Source organism: Dendrobates tinctorius, unplaced genomic scaffold, assembly GCF_039654945.1.
Source record: "Dendrobates tinctorius isolate UK_male_01 unplaced genomic scaffold, ASM3965494v1 ptg000064l, whole genome shotgun sequence".
Lineage (NCBI taxonomy): Eukaryota > Metazoa > Chordata > Amphibia > Anura > Dendrobatidae > Dendrobates > Dendrobates tinctorius.
In genome coordinates this window covers 12,848,326-12,868,365 of record NW_027361732.1, presented here as the reverse complement: position 1 = coordinate 12,868,365, position 20,040 = coordinate 12,848,326, and the positions used below count along the sequence as shown (strand labels likewise).

Below are 20,040 nucleotides of genomic sequence, written 5' to 3'. Positions count from 1 at the left end.
ACTGGGTATACAACTAAATATTAGGTTAGTGATTCACAGTAATGCTAATTCGGCATAAAAAGTACATATTGTGAGTTTGTAAAGACAAATGCAGAAACTGCTATTTTTTAGAACAGCCCAATGGTCTTTTTTTATTTTCTATAAAGTAGTTAAAAATTATATATATTTCTCTTCATGTTTTGATTTAGAGAACAGTGTGTACTGTTCCCAATATATGGAAGTCTAAAGATTTTGTGAAATATTCAGGATTGAGAGTCCTCAGTAGTTGATACCTTTTAATGGCTAACTGAAAAGATGGTAACACATTGCAAGCTTTCGAGACTACTCAGGTCTCTCCATCAGGCTAGACTAATACAAAATCTGAAGAGTCACATATTTATGCACAATACAGCCTAGAAAAAATGCAATAGATAAGACAAGTGACGTGAAGCAGAACTATCAATATGGGAGAGGGAGAAACATAAATATAAACATTTCACCAGTTCATAGATAAGGAGTCCGGATGTTTTATGGTCCTCTGATTGGGGTCTAGTTCTGTGTTGTGATGCCCCCACACGGTTTTAAAAGGAAATTCCTTAATTGATGTAAAAAGACATAAATCCATGCGACACATTCATTCCAGCACTGACAGTGTCAAAGTTCGTCATAAATTTGTACTCCCAAACTCGTCTCTCTCTCTGAGAATTGAAGTTACCTTTCAATACCAGTAATTTCATATCCACGCTGCTGTGATCAGGGATACAGAAATGTTTTGCCACAGGTAGATCCATTCTTTTTTCTCTTATTGTGTGACGATGAGCATTCATCCTTGTTCTAAGCTTTTGCCCTGTCTCCCCCACATCCATACCCCCAGTTGGACATTTAGTACAAATAATTAAGTACACCACATTAGATGTAATGCAGCTGAAAGTACCTGCGATCTTGTAGTCCTGATGTGAGTTGGGGATCTTTATCTTGTCCGTGGTCATTATAAATGGACAGGTTTTACATTTTTTCTGGTTGCAAGGAAAGGTTCCTGCAGCTGTTGTAGAGGACAGGGAGCTTCTGACAATGATGCTTCTTAAATTTGGGGGCTGCCTAAAACACAGCAGTGGGGGGTCTGGAAAAATGGATTTCAATCGGGCATCTTTTTGTAGTAAAGGTTGTAATTTCTGTGCAGCTCCCCTTAGCACCTCCAGATTTGGGTTGTAGGTGACTACTAGAGGCACTCGGTTATTTTCTTCTTTAGCTTTGTAATTTAGCAGGTGATTCCTTGACAATCTGGTGGCTCTTGTAATTTGGTTTTCAATTGTTCATTGGCTGAGCCTTTGCCATTATGTCTATTCTTCCATCCATTCGAATGGTAGTCTTCCGTTTTCTTCCACATCTTTCTGGTTTGGCTTTCCATTTTAAAGCATTGGCGATCATTTTAGCTGCATCAATGCAACGTGGCAATGAGGCTATCAGCCTGTGGCACTGCTGACGTGTTATGGAAGCCCAGGTTGCTTTGATAGCAGCCATCAGCTCATCTCATTTGGTGTCTCTCCTCTTCCTCTTGACAATACCCCTTAGATTTTCTATGGGGTTAAGGTCAGGTGAGTTTGCTGGCCAGTCAAGCACAGTGATACTGTTGTTTTTAAGCTAGATATTGGTACTTTTGGCAGTGTGGACAGGTGCCAAGTCCTTCTGAGAACAAAATGTCCATCTCCAAAAAGCTTGTCAGCAGAGGAAAACATGAAGTGCTCTAAAATTTCCTGGTAGAAGGCTGCACTGACTTTGGTCTTGATAAAACACAGTGGACCTACACCAGCAAATGACATGGCTTCCCAAACCATCATCGATTGTGGAAGCTTCACACTAGACCTCAAGCAGCTTGGATTGTCTGCCTCTCCACTCTTCATCCAGACTCTGGGACCTTGATGTCCAAATGAAATGTAAACTTTACTTTCATCTGAAAACAACACCTTGGACCACTGAGCAACAGTCCAGTTCTTTTTCTCCTTGACCAAGGTAAGATGTTTCTGGCGTTGTCTACTGGTCATGAGTGGCTTGACACAAGGAATGCGACACTTGTAGCCCATGTCCTCGATATGTCTGTGTGTGGTGGCTCTTGAAGCAATGACTCCAGCAGCAGTCCACTCCTTGTGAATCTCCCCCAAATTTTTGAGTGGCCTTAACAATCCTTTCAAGGCTGCGGTTATCTCGGTTGCTTGTGCACCTTTTTCTACCCCTCTTTTTCCTTTCACTGAACTTTCCATTAATATGCTTGAATACAGCACTCTGTGTACAGCCAGATTCTTTAGCAATGACCTTTTGCGGCTTACCCTCCGGGTGGAGTGTGTCAGTGACTGCCTTGTTGACATCTGTCAAGTCAGCAGTCTTCCCCATGATTGTGGAGCCTACTGAAACATACTTTTTAAACCCTTATGAATCCTTTGCAGGTGTTTTTTTGTTATTCTAATTTACTGAGATAATGACTTTTGGGTTTTCATTTTGTGTAAGCCATAATCATCAACATTAGCAGAAATAAACACGTGAAATAGATCATTGTTTTTACTGACTATATAATATGAGTTTCACTTTAAATATTGAAGAACTGAAATAAATTAACTTTTTGATGATATTCTAATTTTGTGATAAGCGCCTGTATAACATAACAAAATGCAATACATACAAATGGGAACACACCCAAGCTTATTATATAGATCATAACAGATTACTACAGAAAGTTGCACTCTGTAGTGCTAAAGCTTGTAAATATGAGATAGGAATAGCATTACTGCTTTAGACATAAAGAAAAAATGGAGATACTTAGCACATAATTTGGCCAGTTCATGCATGCTCAGCCGGCGGAAGCACCGCAACCCAGCCTTTGCCACATCTGATTAAAGCACAGCATATAAGAACCACAAGTCAGTACCTCCAGACCCACGCTCCTCTAAGAAGAAGCAAAACGCACATCGGGGTCCCTCTGCCACTCCAAGGTTGTATGCCGGGTTAATCTACCTTTTCTGCACCTCTTGTATTTCTATCTTACAGCTTGCCTTTCTTGCTGCTACAACATATATGCTTTGTTTAAGGTGATTCATTCACCATATGTATTTTTCTTTGTCTTGCTGTATTTCACTGCATAGAATGGAAAAAAAAATTAAAAATTTTATGTTATTATTTTTAGCTAAGGGGGTGGTAAAGCGGTGTTTGATTTACTATTTTTTTTATTTTGATCACTGTGATAGGGCGATCACAAGATTGGAGACGATAAAAACCGACCCGAACCATGTTCTCCCAGACACTTTCTGACGCTGGGGAGGCACTATGCACTACTTTCTCAGCGCCGTTAAAAAGCGATGCTGAAGAATAAGTACCCTTAACTGCCACCATTAAAAGGCGTTAATGAAACCTAATTGCAGAAAATCATTTTTTTAACTACCAATTGCATGCATTGGAGTAAGAAAGAAAATGTATCCCCAAAAGTTACTAGCCCCTTTAACCCCCTCATGCTGCAGGCATTTTTTGTTTTTTGCTCCCCTTCTTCACAGAGCCATAGCTTTTTTACATGGCTGTCAATATGATCATGTGAGAGCTTGTTTTTTAGCAGGATGAGTTGTACTTTTGAATTACATCATTGGTTTTACCATGTTGTGTACTTGAAAACAGGAAAAAAATTCCAAGTGCGGTGAAATTGCAAAAAAAAGTGCAATTCCACAACCTTTTTTTTTTTTACCATGTTCACCAAATGCTAAAACTGACCTGCCATTATGATTCTCCAGGTCATTATGAGTTTGTAGATACCAAACATGTATAGATTGTTTTATTTATTTTATTTTTTTATTTAAATGGTGAAAACATTCCAAAGTTTGTTAAAAAAAAAAAAAATTGTGTCATTTTCCGAGACCCATAGGTCTCCATTTTTTGTGATCTGGGGCTGGGTGAGGGCTTATTTTTTGCATGCCGAGCTGACGTTTTTAATACCATTTTGGTCAGATACGATCTTGATCGCCTGTTATTACATTTTAACCAAAAAACCTTAATTCTGATGTTTTGACTTTTATATTTTATTTTTTAAATATTTTTAAAAACTTTTTTTTATTTTCCACTTGCTTCAATAGGCTCTATGAGAGACTAGAAGCTGTGATAACTTGGGTCGCCTCTGCTGGAGACCTCTGGTCATGCCGACCAATCTGTGACCCGCAATCATGTGACAAGGTCACTGATGGGCAGTACTAGTGATGCGCTTCCAGCGCGAACACATTAAATGCTGCTGTCAGATTGGCAGTGGCATTTAGTGAGTTAACAGCTGTGGGTGGATTGCGATTCCACCCGCAGCTGTTAGGGGCACATGTCAGCTGTTGAAAGGGAGCCCACATCAAAGGGAGGGACACGACATGCGCCGTACATTTACGGCGCATGTCGTGAAGAGGTTAAGATTACAAGCCGACCTTTTTCTCTTCAACTTCTCTCAGTTTTTACCACAGAAAAGAGCAGAAGGGAAAATGGTTGGCTTGTGATCAGCTATATTCAAATAGAAAAAAGACATTATGAGCATGCAGAGTGTAAGAACAATGGTACCTTAACAGTATATTACAACTTAGGATTCTCCATGTTGGAGTCAATGTCAAATCTAATAAATGTCTCAGACAACCAATTTCAGCAACAAAATTGCACAGTCAGAAGAAAAATATATCCACCACCATTGTAAAACATAACAAACAAATCCATCTAAAGCAGCTTATAGATAATATACAGTACAAATCCTTGTTTGTAAGAAACTTGGATACATTTAAAAACGTATGAATCTAAAATAAGGACTCTACATTTCTACTGAGCATCAGCCAAGTGAATACATTGGAAAACAACACAAAAAATATATTCAAAAGTAGTGCGCTGCAAACTGAATCAATCACATCTATGGTGCTTACATTCAACAACAGTCTTTATGCCAGGTTTATTTTATTTTTTTATTTTTTTTTTCAGCAGTATACAGTCATGGCCAAAAGTTTTGAGAATGACACAAATATTAATCTTTACAAAGTCTACTGCTTCATTTTTTCTAATGGCAATTTGCATATACTCCAGAATGTTATAAAGAGTGATCAGCTTAACAGCAATTACTTGCAAAGTCAATATTTGCCTAGAAAATTAACTTTATCCCCCAAAACACATTTCAACATCATTGCAGCCCTGCCTTAAAAGGACCAGCTAACATCGTTTCAGTGATTGCTCCATTAACACAGGTGTGGGTGTTGATGAGGACAGGGCTGGAGATCAATCTGTCATGATTAAGTAAGAATGACACCACTGGACACTTTAAAAGGAGGCTGGTGCTTGGCATCATTGTTTCTCTTCTGTTAACCATGGTTATCTCTAAAGAAACACGTGCAGTCATCATTGCACTGCACAAAAATGGCCTAACAGGGAAGGGTATCGCAGCTAAAAAGATTGCACCTCAGTCAACAATCTATCGCATCATCAAGAACTTCAAGGAGAGAGGTTCCCTTGTTGCCAAAAATGCTCCAGGGCGCCCAAGAAAGACCAGCAAGCGCCAGGACCGTCTCTTAAAAGTGTTTCAGCTGCGGATCGGGCTACCAGCAGTGCAGAGCTTGCTCAGGAATGGCAGCAGGCAGGAGTGAGTGTGAGTCTTGGAGCAAGGCCTGGTCTCAAGGAGGGCAGCAAAGAAGCCACTTCTCTCCAGAAAAAACATCATGGACAGACTGATATTCTGCAAGAGGTACAGGGAGTGGACTGCTGAGGACTGGGGTAAAGTCATTTTCTCTGATGAATCCCCTTTTCGATTGTTTGGGACATCTGGAAAACGGCTTATTCGGAGAAGACCAGGTGAGTGCTACCACCAGTCTTGTCTCATGCCAACTGTTAAGCATCCTGAAACCATTCATGTGTGGGGTTGCTTCTCAGCCAAGGGAATGGGCTCTCTCTCAGTCTTGCCTAAAAACACAGCCATGAATAAAGAATGGTACCAGAATGTCCTCCAAGAGCAACTTCTCCCAACCGTCCAAGAGCAGTTTGGCAATCAACAATGCCTTTTTCAACATGATGGAGCACCTTGCCATAAAGCAAAGGTGATAACTAAATGGCTCAGGGAACAAAACATAGAGATTTTGGGACCATGGCCTGGAAACTCCCCAGATCATAATCCCATTGAGAACTTGTGTTCAATCATCAAGAGACGGGTGGACAAACAAAAACCTTCAAATTCAGACAAAATAAAAGCATTGATTTTGCAAGAATGGACTGCTATCAGTCAGGATTTGATCCAGAAGTTGATTGAGAGCATGCCAGGGAGAATTGCTGAGGTCCTGAAGAAGAAGGGTCAACACTGCAAATATTGACTTGCTGCATTAACTCATTCTAACTGTCAATATAACCTTTTGTGACTCATAATATGATTGCAATTATATTTCTGTATGTGATAAAAACATCTGACAAACACACATAAAAACCAGAGGGCAGCAGATCACGTGAAAATATAATATTTGTGTCATTCTCAAAACTTTTGGCCATGACTGTGCAGTGACTTGGAAAAAGTATCCATACCCCATGAACTTGTCCACATTTTTTCATGTTACACCTATAAACTTAAATGTATTTTATTGGGATCTTTGTGATATTCCAACATAAAGTAGCAAGTATTTAAGTGTAAAGGAAATTATACATGGTTTTCTGATTATTTTAAAAATAGAAATCTAAAAGTTGTAATGTGCACTTGTACTCAGCAGTCTGTAGTCTGATATTCCTAAATAAAATCCTGAGTGATCAGTTGCCTCCAGAAGTCACATTAGTATATTGAGTCCACCTATGGGTAATAAATTCTCAGTATAGCTACAACTGTTCTCTCAAGGCCTGAGATGTTTGAAAACATTAGGGATCAAATAGCAAAATGAAAACCAAGGAACACTGTTGTGAGTTCATTTTCCCCTCCGTCACTGAGGCCTGGTGAACTCCCTATTCTAGTGAAGGAAGGTAGTGAGCCTGATTATCAGGCACCTGGGACTAATGAAGACGATTGGCTGAGTGGAGTCACTGACTGGATTTAAGGCTGCCTACGCCCTTTCTGCCCTGCGGGTGATTTCTCTGTGGACTCTTGGACACCAGTCTGATTCCTGCTCTCCTAAAGCTAAGTTTTCTGTTTTGCCTTTTTGCATCTAAGATTTGTTTTTGTTTTTCTTGCTTTTTGGATTCTGCCACTCCCTGCTGGAGTGTGCAGTGTTCCTAGAGCACTGTCTTCTGAAAGTACCTGAGTGCTGATTTAGTTTTTGAAGCTTAGTTGCTTCAGGGCCATTTTTATATCAGCTTGTTGGCTTTTGTCTCTGATAGGGTTTTGGCAGATTGCAGACAGCAGCCTTCCTATCCGTTCCTATCTAGGTAGTTTTTGGGCCCCGTCTTTGCTCAGCCTGTCTTTCTGTCTGTGTAAGTGTTTTCATCTTGCTTCACCATCATTATATGTGGGGGGCTGCCTATTGCTTTGGGGTCTGCTCTGGGGCAGTTAGATTTCCCCTTTCCTTCTTTAGGCCTATGTATCCGGCTGTGATCGAGGGGTCTAGGTCATCGTAGGAACCCCCCACGGCTACTGCTAGTTGTGTTGATAGGTTCAGGGGTCTGCAATCTGATAGTTGCCAACTTCTCTGGTTTTCAGGACTAGCTAGCATTTCTGTTTTTGCCTCCTACGGTGACTCAATCATAACAGAACACACCAGACAGGTGGAGAAGAGTAAAGCAGGGTTAAGTTATAAAAATTGCCCAAGCTCTGAAAAGCTCACGGAACACTGTTCAATCCATCAGGCAAAAAATGGATGGAGTATGGCACAAATGCAAACCTACCAAGATGTAACCGTCCACCTAAACTTACATCTCAAGCAAGGAGAGTACTAATTAGAGAAGTCAAGAGGTCCTTGGTTACTCTGGAGAAGCTGCAGAGACCCACAGATAGGGTGGGATCTGTTCCCGGGATAAATATTAGGGCTCGCTCACACAAGCGTACAACACGGCCAAGTGATGTGCAATAAAACATTGCATAGCACTTAGACCAATGTTATTCTGTGAGGCAGTTCAGAGATGCTATTATTTTCTCATGCCGATTTGGCATGATAAAACAATCGCAGCATGCTGCAAGTGCATCCGTGAATCGGATCGCACTCGACCATACACGTGTATGAGTGTGTGTAAAACATCGGACTGCACTCGGATGTCATCTGGGTACATTGAGGTTACCGCGGATGCCAGAAATGGAGGAGATGGAGAAATTACTTTCTCCATTTGCTCTGCACTTATGCTGTGATTCTCTCATACAAGAGGATCGGAGCACAGTGCACTGACACTTGGCTCAAACACTGGCAGAGTTTGAACTGAGGGTCATTTGCTAAATCTGCCCCAATTCTGTCTCATGAGCGAACATATGTTAGTGTGACTCCAGTGTTAGTTGCATACTCCACAGGTCTATCTTTAATGTAAGAGTGGCAAGAAAGTAGGCCATAAGTTTCTATTGCAGTTTGCAAAAAGCCATGTAGGGAATGCGGCTGGCATGTGGAAGAAGGTGCTCTAGTCAGATGGACCAAAGTAAAAGTTTTTAGGAAAAATGCAAAATGCTATGTGTGGCAGAAAGCCAACACTGTACATCACCCTGAAAACACTATCCACACTGTCAATCATGGTGGTGAGTGACAACATCATGAGGTGGGAATGCTTTTCAGCAGGGACAGGGAAGCTGGTTAGATTTGATTGAAAGGTAGATGGTGCTAAAGACAGGGCAATCCTGGAGGAAAACCTGTTGGTGGCTGCAAAAGACTAGAGACTGGAGAGTAGGTTCACCTTGGAGCAGGACAACAACCTTAAATATACTGCCAGATCTAAGCTACAATGTAATGGTTTTGATCAAAGCATATTCATGTGTGTGAGTGGTCCAGTCACAGTCCAGACCTATAGCCCATTGACACTCTGGCAAGATTTGAAAATTGCCGTTCACAGATGCTCTCCATCCAATCTCACTGAGCTAGTGCAAAGAAAAATGGGTAAACATTTTAGCGGGCAAAGGTGGTAGAAATATTCTCCAAAAGACTTGCAGCAGCAATTGCAGTGAAAGGTGGTCCTTCAAAGTATTGACTCATGGGGGCTGAATACAAATACAAGTCACAATTTTCAAATTTATATTTATAAAATATTTAAAAACCTCTACGATTCTATGATTCTATGCATCATTTCCTTTACACTTTAGAAATACTTCTTACTTTCTGAGTGGTATTTCACATAAAATCCCAATAAAATACATTTAAGTTTATGGGTGTAACATGAAAAAATGTGGAAAAGTACAAGGAACTTAGAACGTTCTATGTTTTTTTTTTGTTTTTTTTTAAAATGATTGTATACCTGGCAGAAAGTAGGTGAAACATAAGCATGAGTGTACGATGTCTGACCATCACGGTGCCGCAGTTGAGAGGTTCAGGATATTAATAAAGCTACTTTGAAAAAGTTACACAGGATTGGTATTTCCTAATTTTGATATTACTTATCAACTAGAATATTATCTGGATTTTTACATCTTGAAACATGTTCAACTGTTTTGTTGGAATACAACATCCCGGCAGCCATTTTACTTTAACAGCCAATGTCTAGGGTTGTATTTCTAATACACTGAAGACCAACAATATTATAAAACACAAAATGACAATGTTTTTCAACTTTTCCCACTGCTAAATTTCATATCACACAGCACATAGGGAATGTTTCTTAATGATCTTTTCTTTCGGTAACACTGCAGTCTGTTCGTTCTTGCAGAGATGCAGCTGTTTCATCATGAAGATGGTTTTTGAATTCCCTATGTCCCAATACTGAGAAAAAGATACATTTTTCAGCATGCGTAATTAGATTTCAGATTCCAAAACATGAGCAAAGATGTGTCAACTTTGCTATATTTTGTTACTTACATTATACTCAATAGTGCTGAATTTAAAATCCAACAGAATTACTTCCAATATACATTTAATCGCTAAAAGGCTAACAAGATTGCCTCGTTAGATGTGAAATTGCCTGCATAGCTCTGAAACAGAATGATTAAAATTCAAATTAATTTATTACCGCCTAGATTGTTTCATTAGCTGCCTGTTTAAGTCACCCAGCCAGCATTCGCTATTTTTTGACAATGCAAATTGTGGTAATGGCATACTGGAAAATGTAGGCTTACAACAAATGGTATGTAATCATTGTGATGAAAAACTAAAAAGAGCTAGTTGGAAATTAATCATAACAATAATGCCGAATCAAAGTGAATTTGCACTGTCACCTTTATTTTACTGATTCAACATGCACTGTCAGTATTTGGTGGCCACATGACCACAAGTATGTGTTTTACATAGTTTCAGACACATTCCAACTAGACGTGCGCAACCTAGCTAAATACAAGTGAATTGGAGAATCCTAAAAATGGGAGGCCCCGGACCGCGATGCCCATCGGACTGGACCGCCCCTGGGTGTGTATAATTAACTCGTTTTTCTTATCGTTCAGGTTTAGAGTTGAGCGATACCGTCCGATACTTCAAAGTATCGGATCGGAATGGATCGGCCGATCTTAAAAAAAAGTATCGGTATCGCCGATTCCGATACCGGAAGTCCCATTCAAGTCTATGGGACTTCCGGTATCGGAATAAGAAAAATCCTGTTTTTCCCTTGTACAGCCTCTCTGGGGTCTGTACGGGCCTTTCGGGGGGCTGTGCCGGCCTGCCATGGGGTCTGCAGGCTCCGGTGGTCTGTGCCGGCCTGCCGGGGGGCTGTGCAGGCTCCGGGGGGGCTGTGCCGGCCTGCCGGGGGGCTGTGCCGGCCTGCCGGGGGGCTGTGCAGGCTCCGGGGGGCTGTGCCGGCCTGCCGGGGGGCTGTGCAGGCATCGTCCGATGGGACTACAAGTCCCATCGGGCGATGCCTGCTACCATGACAGTGATTGACACATTAGCCAATGATGGGACAGTAGTAGTCCCATCATCCGGCTAATGTGTTGAATGTAAAAAAAAAAAAAAAAAAAATTACATGCTACATACATGCTACATACATACAACATGCATACTACATACTACATACATGCTACATTCATACTACACACATGCTACATTCATACTACATATATACTACATGCAACATACATACTACATATATACTACATGCATGCAACATGCATACTACATATATACTACATGCATGCAACATACATACTACATGCTACATATATACTACATGCAACATACATACTACATATATACTACATACATACTGCATGCTACATATATACTACATGCATGCAACATGCATACTACATATATACTACATGCAACATACATACTACATATATACTACATACATACTGCATGCTACATATATACTACATGCATGCAACATGCATACTACATATATACTACATGCAACATGCATACTACATATATACTACATGCAACATACATACTACATGCAACATACATACTACATATATACTACATGCATGCAACATGCATACTACATATATACTACATGCTACATACATACTACATACATACTGCATGCTACATACATACTACATGCTACATACATACCACATACATACTACATACATACTACATGCTACATATATACTACATATATACTACATGCTACATATATACTACATATATACTACATGCTACATACATACTACATATATGCTACATACATACTACATACATACTACATGCTACATACATACTACATATATACTACATACATACTACATACATACTACATGCATGCTACATACATACTACATGCTACATACATACCACATACATACTACATACATACTACATGCTACATACATACTACATATATACTACATGCATGCTACATACATACTACATGCTACATACATACCACATACATACTACATACATACTACATGCTACATACATACTACATATATACTACATGCATGCTACATACATACTGCATGCTACATGCATGCTACATGCATGCTACATACATACTACATACATACTACATGCTACATACATACCACATATATACTACATACATACTACATACAATACATTCATACAATACATACATAGACATACAGTACATATAACATAGAGTAACATACTTACCAATACTTGTCACATTGTTCCCCAAAGCCATTGTCTTTTACGGAATAAATATTAACATAACAAACCACAAAAATACTCACCCACGATCCGAAGCAGTCCACGAGTGTGTCCCACGACGATCTTGGGTAGAGAACTGCAGCATCAGCTGTTGCTGCCGTTCTCTACGGGCTGCAGGAATCCAATGACGGAAGGTAGGTATCCTTCCGCACTGTATTCCTCCGCCACTTAAAAAAAAAAGTCCCTAGTCTCACTTTATGCCATTGCTGCGTGGGAATTTCCCACACAGCAATGGCATAAAGTGAGACTAGGGACTTTTTTTTTTTTTAAGTGGCGGAGGAATACAGTGCGGAAGGATACCTACCTTCCGTCATTGAATTCCTGCAGCCCGTAGAGAACGGCAGCAACAGCTGATGCTGCAGTTCTCTACCCAAGATCGTCGTGGGACACACTCATGGACTGCTTCGGATCGTGGGTGAGTATTTTTGTGGTTTGTTATCTTAATATTTATTCCGTAAAAGACAATGGCTTTGGGGAACAATGTGACAAGTATTGGTAAGTATGTTACTCGATGTTATATGTACTGTATGTCTATGTATGTATTGTATGAATGTATTGTATGTAGTATGTATGTAGTATATATGTGGTATGTATGTAGCATGTAGTATGTATGTAGTATGTATGTAGCATGCATGTAGCATGCAGTATGTATGTAGCATGCATGTAGTATATATGTAGTATGTATGTAGCATGTAGTAAGTATGTAGTATGTATGTGGTATGTATGTAGCATGTAGCATGCATGTAGCATGCATGTAGTATGTATGTAGTATGTATGTAGTATATATGTAGTATGTATGTAGCATGTAGTATGTATGTAGCATGTAGTATGCATGTAGTATGCATGTAGTATGTATGTAGTATGTATGTAGTATGTATGTGGTATGTAGTATGTATGTAGTATGCATGTAGTATGTATGTAGTATGTATGTAGTATATATGTAGTATATATGTAGTATGTATGTAGCATGTAGTATGTATGTAGCATGCATGTAGTATATATGTAGTATGTAGTATGTATGTAGTATATATGTAGCATGTAGTATGTATGTAGCATGTAGTATGTATGTAGCATGCATGTAGTATGTATGTAGTATGTATGTAGCATGCATGTAGCATGCATGTAGTATATATGTGTTATGTATGTAGTATGTATGTATATATGTGGTATGTATGTAGTATGTATGTAGTATGTATGTGGTATGTATGTAGTATGTATGTAGCATGTAGTATGTATGTAGCATGCATGTAGTATGTATGTAGTATTTTTTTTTTGTTTTTAACATTTAACACATTAGCCGGATGATGGGACTACTACTGTCCCATCATTGGCTAATGTGTCAATCACTGTCATGGTAGCAGGCATCGCCAGATGGGACTTGTAGTCCCATCGGACGATGCTTGCACAGACCCCCGGACATCAGCACAGCCCCCCGGCAGGCCGGTACAGACCCCCACAGGGTGCACAGACCACCGGCAGGCCGGCACAGCCCCCCGGCAGGCCGGTACAGACCCCCACAGGGTGCACAGACCACCGGCAGGCCGGCACAGCCCCCCGGCAGGCCGGTACAGACCCCGGGCAGTCCACACAGCCCCCCGGCAGGCCGGCACAGCCCCCCGGCAGGCCGGCAGAGACCCCCGGAAGGCCCGAAATGACGGCGCATCATGATGTGCACACACCGCGCATCATGATGACGTCAGGCTGTCAATCAACTGAACTTCCGATTCCGATGCCGACTTCCGATATTGAAAAAATATCGGAAGTCGGTATCGGAATTCCGATACAGCAAATATCGGCCGATACCCGATACTTGCGGTATCGGAATGCTCAACACTATTCAGGTTACTTCAGGGGCTTATCTACAGCATTACAGAATGCTGTAGATAAGCCCCTGATGGTGGTGGCCGCATCTCATAGGGGAAAAATAAGGTGACAGATTCCCTTTAACTGAAAAAAATGAACTGGAGTATAAGTTGGTATGCATGCAAAATATAGGAGCATGGTCAGACTAGCCATTAAACAGACAAAAACTAAGCTAAAAACAAAATGAACATATACCATGCTGTAAGTTAATAATTAAGAGCAATATTGCATACAAATAGCATAAGGTACAGAGTATAAACACTGTTTTGACCTTATTCACATAGACATCACTTTGACACGTGGTAAGGTTTTAATACTAGAGGTTAAGACATCTCGATTTGGTTACACCGTGACACTGGTGTGATGACGTTTAAGCTTTTTTTAATTCAAAAAGTGTTTACTAAATACTAGTGATGAGTGAGCATACTCCGGTAGTGCTCGTTACCCGAGCGTCACGGTACTCAGCGAGTGCCGAGCATTTCCGGGTTTGCCCAGTGGGAGTTCGGGTGCCAGTTCTGCATGTTTGGCACTCTAGAGCGCCAATCAACATGCAGAGATTGTTTGCCACGCACTGTAATGCCGCAGCAATGTTGGTTGTGGCATTACAGTGATTGACTGGCCGCACAGCGTGATCAGGTCTATATGAGACTTACCACCGCCCTGCTCGTCACAGTCAGCTCCGAAATCACCAGTGTAGGGAGACTTGCTGCAGTGATAGGGACAGAATAGGTGGGGTATCAGTTACTGTGGGTATACCATTGTTGAATCCACAAATCCAGCTAAACCAACAGTCCTAAGGACTAATTAAGGGGTATATAGATTGCAGTGCTAGATAGGCAGGCAGTGTCTGTGGGTATATAGATATCAGCAGGCAGGCATGTTCTGTGGCATAGTTCATTGCATACATCAAGAGGGTTCATTCCATTACTGTCTCCTGCCTATTACATATATTGACCGTATATACATAGCCCCAGGTATCAGTGGCCAGGAATATTTTTTATGCATATTAATCCTGATTATTTTATTCCAAAGCAATCCAGAGCCCCCTTTTTTTCTCCATTTGCTTGATGACACTGCAGAATACAGCCAGATCCTTTTCATAGTACAGTGTGAAAATCCAGCGATTTTAAACGGGTTTGCCCATCCCAGCCATCACATCTCAGTGCTCAGAAAATTCTGCCATTTTTGTGGTACTGTAAAATTTTTTTGGAGTGTCTTATATAATTTCTTGACACCATCCTGCCCTCACGAGTATCCATTCTGCTCCATATTATCTCCCCATCTTGCCCCATCTGTCTCCATCGTATCCATCCTGCCCCATGATCTTGCACGATCTGTCTCCAACCCTGCCCCATCTGTCTCCAACCCTGCCTCATCTGTCTCCAACCCTGCCCCCTGAGTCTCCAATCATGCCCCAAGTGTTTGCATTCATGCCTCCAGTGTCTCCAATCCTGCCCCAAATGTCTTTCATCCTGCCCCGTGTCTCCAATCATGCCATGTCTTTCATCCTGCCCTGTGTCTCCAATCATGCCCCATATCTCCATTCTGCCCCCTGTATCTCCAATCATGCCCCATATCTCCATTCTGCCCCTGTGTGTCCAATCATGCCCTGTGTCCAATCATGCCCCAGTGTCTGCAATCTTGCCCTCTGTGCCTACAAATCCTGCCCCCATGTCTTTCATCATGCCCCGTGTCTCCATTCTGCCCCTGTGCCTCCAATCCTGCCCCCTGTGCCTCCAATCCTGCCCCCTGTGTCTCCATTCTTCCCCCAGTGTCTCCAATCCTGACCCCTGTGCCTCCAATCCTGCCCCCATGACACTGGAGCCTGGAGTTCGGCCCACAAAGTCAGGTGCTTTGTCGCTATATGCCTGATCATGCTGGTGGTGCTCAGGCTGGTAGTTTTTCTACCCCTGCTGATGTGGGCATAACAGGTGGTGCAAATGACCTATTTGGAGTAATCGGCAGAGTCTTTAAAAAAACAAGCAGATTCGGGAAGAACTAACAGTTGTACTGCCAACTTCCGTCATGATGGTGTTACGAGGAACGGTTGCCCACCTTCTGTCTGCGGCCATCACACTGCTTCTTCCTGCCTGTTGGGGTGCTACGCCTCCCTCCCCCTGTGTGCTGCTGTCCTCGCTCTGCATGTCCTCTTGCCAGGTTGGGTCAGTTACTACATCATCCACCACCTTGTCTTCCACTTTCGCACTGTGGTCCTCCTGACTTTCTAGCAATTGTGTCTCATCTTCGTCCACCTCTTGTGACATGTTCCCACCGTCGCCTTCGTGTGACCATGGCTGCTCAAATATTTGAGAATCGCCACATGCAATTTCATCCTGTCCCCGCTTGTAGTAGACCGGGCGAGAGGCCCAAATCTATAAATGGAAAAGTGAACCGCTCTTTGGAGCGTCCAAGTGTGGGATCAATTGTCTCCGGGCACTTTGGCATGGTGGGAGGAAGGAGGATCAGGGTGAGGAATATGCTATCCAGACTCATGGCTACTCAGACTTGACCGTGTGGAAGACAGGGTGCTGGTGGCAAAGTGACTGGAAGCATTATCCGCTATCCAACCAACAACCTTTTGACACTGCTCTGGGTTCAATAGTGGTTTTCTGCGGTCCCCTAGTAATTTGGACAGGAAGGTCAGGAGAGAAGATGTGGGTGTTTGTTGGGGGACAATTTTAGCTTGCCCACAGGCTCAGCCTCTGCATTTACCATCACTTCCACTTCCTCATCCCTTGCCACATGCCTTGCCCATTTTAAATTGACTACAATATTTTCCACGTTCACTACAAATGGCTGAATTTGGAGCAAACTTGTGTGTGATCCGTGTGCTGGAAAACCACACTTTAAAATATCTGGACTGTAGGTATTTTTTTTTTTTAGCAAACTGGTGTCAATAACTAGGGTAACACACAGCAAAAACAGTTGAATGGAAGCCTCAAATGCCACAATTTGCAGGCCACAGATATATGAGGCGTCTGATCTGAAGGAGATACTACACTGTTCAATATGTGGCCTGTATTTTTGTTTTTTTTAACCGCAAAATAGTGTATAGAACTAGGGTAATGCACAGCAAAAACAGTTGAATGGAGGCATGAAATGCCACAATTTGTAGCCCACAGATAGATGAGGCGTCTGACGGAAATGCCACACTGTTCAATATGTGGCCTTTTTTCTTTTACTGCAAAATAATGTATAGAAATAGAGTAACAGACAGTAAAAACAGTTGAATGGAGGTCTCAAATGCCACAATTTGTAGCCCACAGATATATTAGGCGTCTGACGGAGGTACCACACTGTTCAATATGTGGCATGCGTTTTTTTTCCCCACAAAATTGTGTATAGAACTAGGGTAACACAGATCAAACACAGTTGAATGGAGGTTTTAAATGCCACAATTTGCAGGCCATAGATAGATTAGGTGTCTGATGGAGATACCACACTGTACAATATGTGGCCTGTATTTTTTTACCGCAAAATAGTGTATAGGACTAGGGTAACACACAGCAAAAACAGTTGAATGGAGGTCTGAAATGCCACAATTTGTAGCCCACAGATAGAGGAGGCGTCTGACTGAGATAGCACACATTCAAATACCTGCTCTGTATTCTTTTTTTTTCCAGCGGTGGATACCGCATTTTTTCAGGTCTTACATTTTGGAAGAAGGTCCTGTGGACTGATGAAACAAAGATTGAGTTGTTTGGTCATACAAAAAGGCATTATGCATGGAGGCTAAAAAAAACACAGCATTCCAAGAAAAACACTTGCTACCCACAGTAAAATTTGGTGGAGGTTCCATCATGCTTTGGGGCTGTGTGGCCAATGCCGGCATCGGGAATCTTGTTAAAGTTGAGGGTCGCATGGATTCAACTCAGTATCAGCAGATTCTTGACAATAATGTGCAAGAATCAGTGACAAAGTTGAAGTTACGCAGGGGATGGATATTTCAGCAAGACAATGATCCAAAACACCACTCCAAATCTACTCAGGCATTCATGCAGAGGAGCAATTACAATGTTCTGGAATGGCCATCCCAGTCCCCAGACCTGAATATCATTGAACATCTGTGGGATGATTTGAAGCGGGCTGTCCATGCTCGGCGACCATCAAACTTAACAACTGGAATTGTTTTGTAAACAGGAATGGTCACAAATACCTTCATCCAGGATCCAGGAACTCATTAATAGCTACAGGAAGCGACTAGAGGCTGTTATTTTTGCAAAAGGAGGATCTACGAAATATTAATGTCACTTTTATGTTGAGGTGCCCATACTTTTGCACCAGTCAAATTTTGTTTAAATGCAGATTGCACATTTTCTGTTAGTACAATAAACCTCATTTGAATCCAGAAATATAACTGAGTCCATCAGTTATTAGATATATGAAACTGAAATAGCTGTTGCAAAAACCAAAATTGTTATAAAGAAAAAAGGTTAACATTAATAGGGGTGCCCAAACTTTAACATATGACTGTATATATGCATCACACAGGAAAAACCAAGCCAACATAAAGAGATCTAACTGCATCCTGCAAAAATGATAAAAAGTGCAAAAAGATAAAGATAGGGCTTGCATAGGACTAATACCCCATATTTGTGTGCATTTTTTTTCCACTAGGCAGCCAGACCACTTTGGGTTATTGGCTGTTTTCATCAGTGGTATGCACCTGTGCTGCCCCAGCCTTTATCAATGGAGGTCTACTGCATCCTGCTAGTGCATTAGTCTGGGTCTTGTTGAGTCTATCTTTCAAATGTGGTTTCTTTGAATTTTTGGGAATTTTTTCCTTATGTGCGCTATTCAGATTTAGTGTTAGGGACTCGCAAAATTTGGGGACCCTCGACGTTGGGTTGCGAGCCTATCTGCTTTGGCCAAAATAGTAACTAATACCCCATATCTTTATCTTTTTGCACTTTTTATCATTTTTGCAGGATGCAGTTAGACCTCTTTATGTTGTCTTGGTTTTTCCTGTGTGATGCATATATAGTGCTGCGCAGCTCGCCTGCTAAAACTATGGGTGTCATTAATAGGCTGTTCAGACACTTTGCACCACACTTATCTGTGTGACTGCTGTCCTATGCAAGCCCTATTTGTGTGCATTTTTTTCCACTAGGCAGCCAGACCACTTTGGGTTACTGGCTGTTTTCATCAGTGGTATGCACCTGTGCTAGTGGATTATTCAGGGTCTTGGTGAGTCTACCTTTCAAATGTGTTTTTTTTTAAGCATTTAACATTTCCATTATGCAGAATTATTGCAAAGTTTATGTTGCACAAATGTGAAAAATTATATATTACAAAGTGCTGATATAGAATACTATGTCATTTTTTTGCCTTAACTTTGAGGATAGTATAATGTAGGGTGAGGCCTACTGATTTCAACTATGCCTCACTTGTTTAGTTGCAGTCTGATTCTCTACTCAACTTCAAAGTAGAAGTCCTGCCTTTAAGATACAGTGGTCTGCCATGTTCATAAGCAGAGTGACAACCTTGTCCACCAACCATGATTTGCAGGTATCCAGCCATTGTCAATCACAGCCAGAGGACAAGGTTGTTGCATCAAACCCGCATCACTAGATGTCAATTTTAGTGTAGAATTCTTTGCTATAAATTACCTGCAGATTGTCTGCTGCAACTGGAGTGCCCTCACACGCCTGGGCAGTGGGGTACTCGTACCGGGCCGGTTGATCTTCTCAACGGGAGTTGTCACGGCAGCAGTGACCTGGTCCGTGGCCCTGGGGCTCCATTGTAAAGGGGTTGTTTCAGTGTGCTTAGGGTGATGAAAGTTTAAAAGTAATTCGTGACGCCACCTGTGGTGTTCGGCAATGAAGATGTTAAGCCAACGCTGCAGACAGCTCCTCTGGGACAGTTGGTGTGGTGCAGCAACGATGCTATAGCCCTCCACAGGTAGGGCTGTAGTTCCAGGGCAGAGTAGGTGAAGTGACACTTAGATGGTGTAGTGTCGGGCACAGAAGGGATGTAGCAGTGCCGGGCAGGTTGATGCAGGAATAAGTGG

The 20,040-nt window shown here is 41.6% G+C and overlaps 1 long non-coding RNA gene across 1 annotated transcript in view; it reads right to left on the bottom strand.

The window, feature by feature from the left end:
- Positions 1 to 20,040, bottom strand: part of LOC141094478 (uncharacterized) — a 43,788-nt gene that overhangs the window by 3,947 nt on the left and 19,801 nt on the right. Inside the window, exon 2 of the long non-coding RNA XR_012233084.1 lies at positions 17,628 to 17,706. This is a non-coding gene — a long non-coding RNA (uncharacterized lncRNA). The remainder of the gene's footprint in view (positions 1 to 17,627; positions 17,707 to 20,040) is intronic.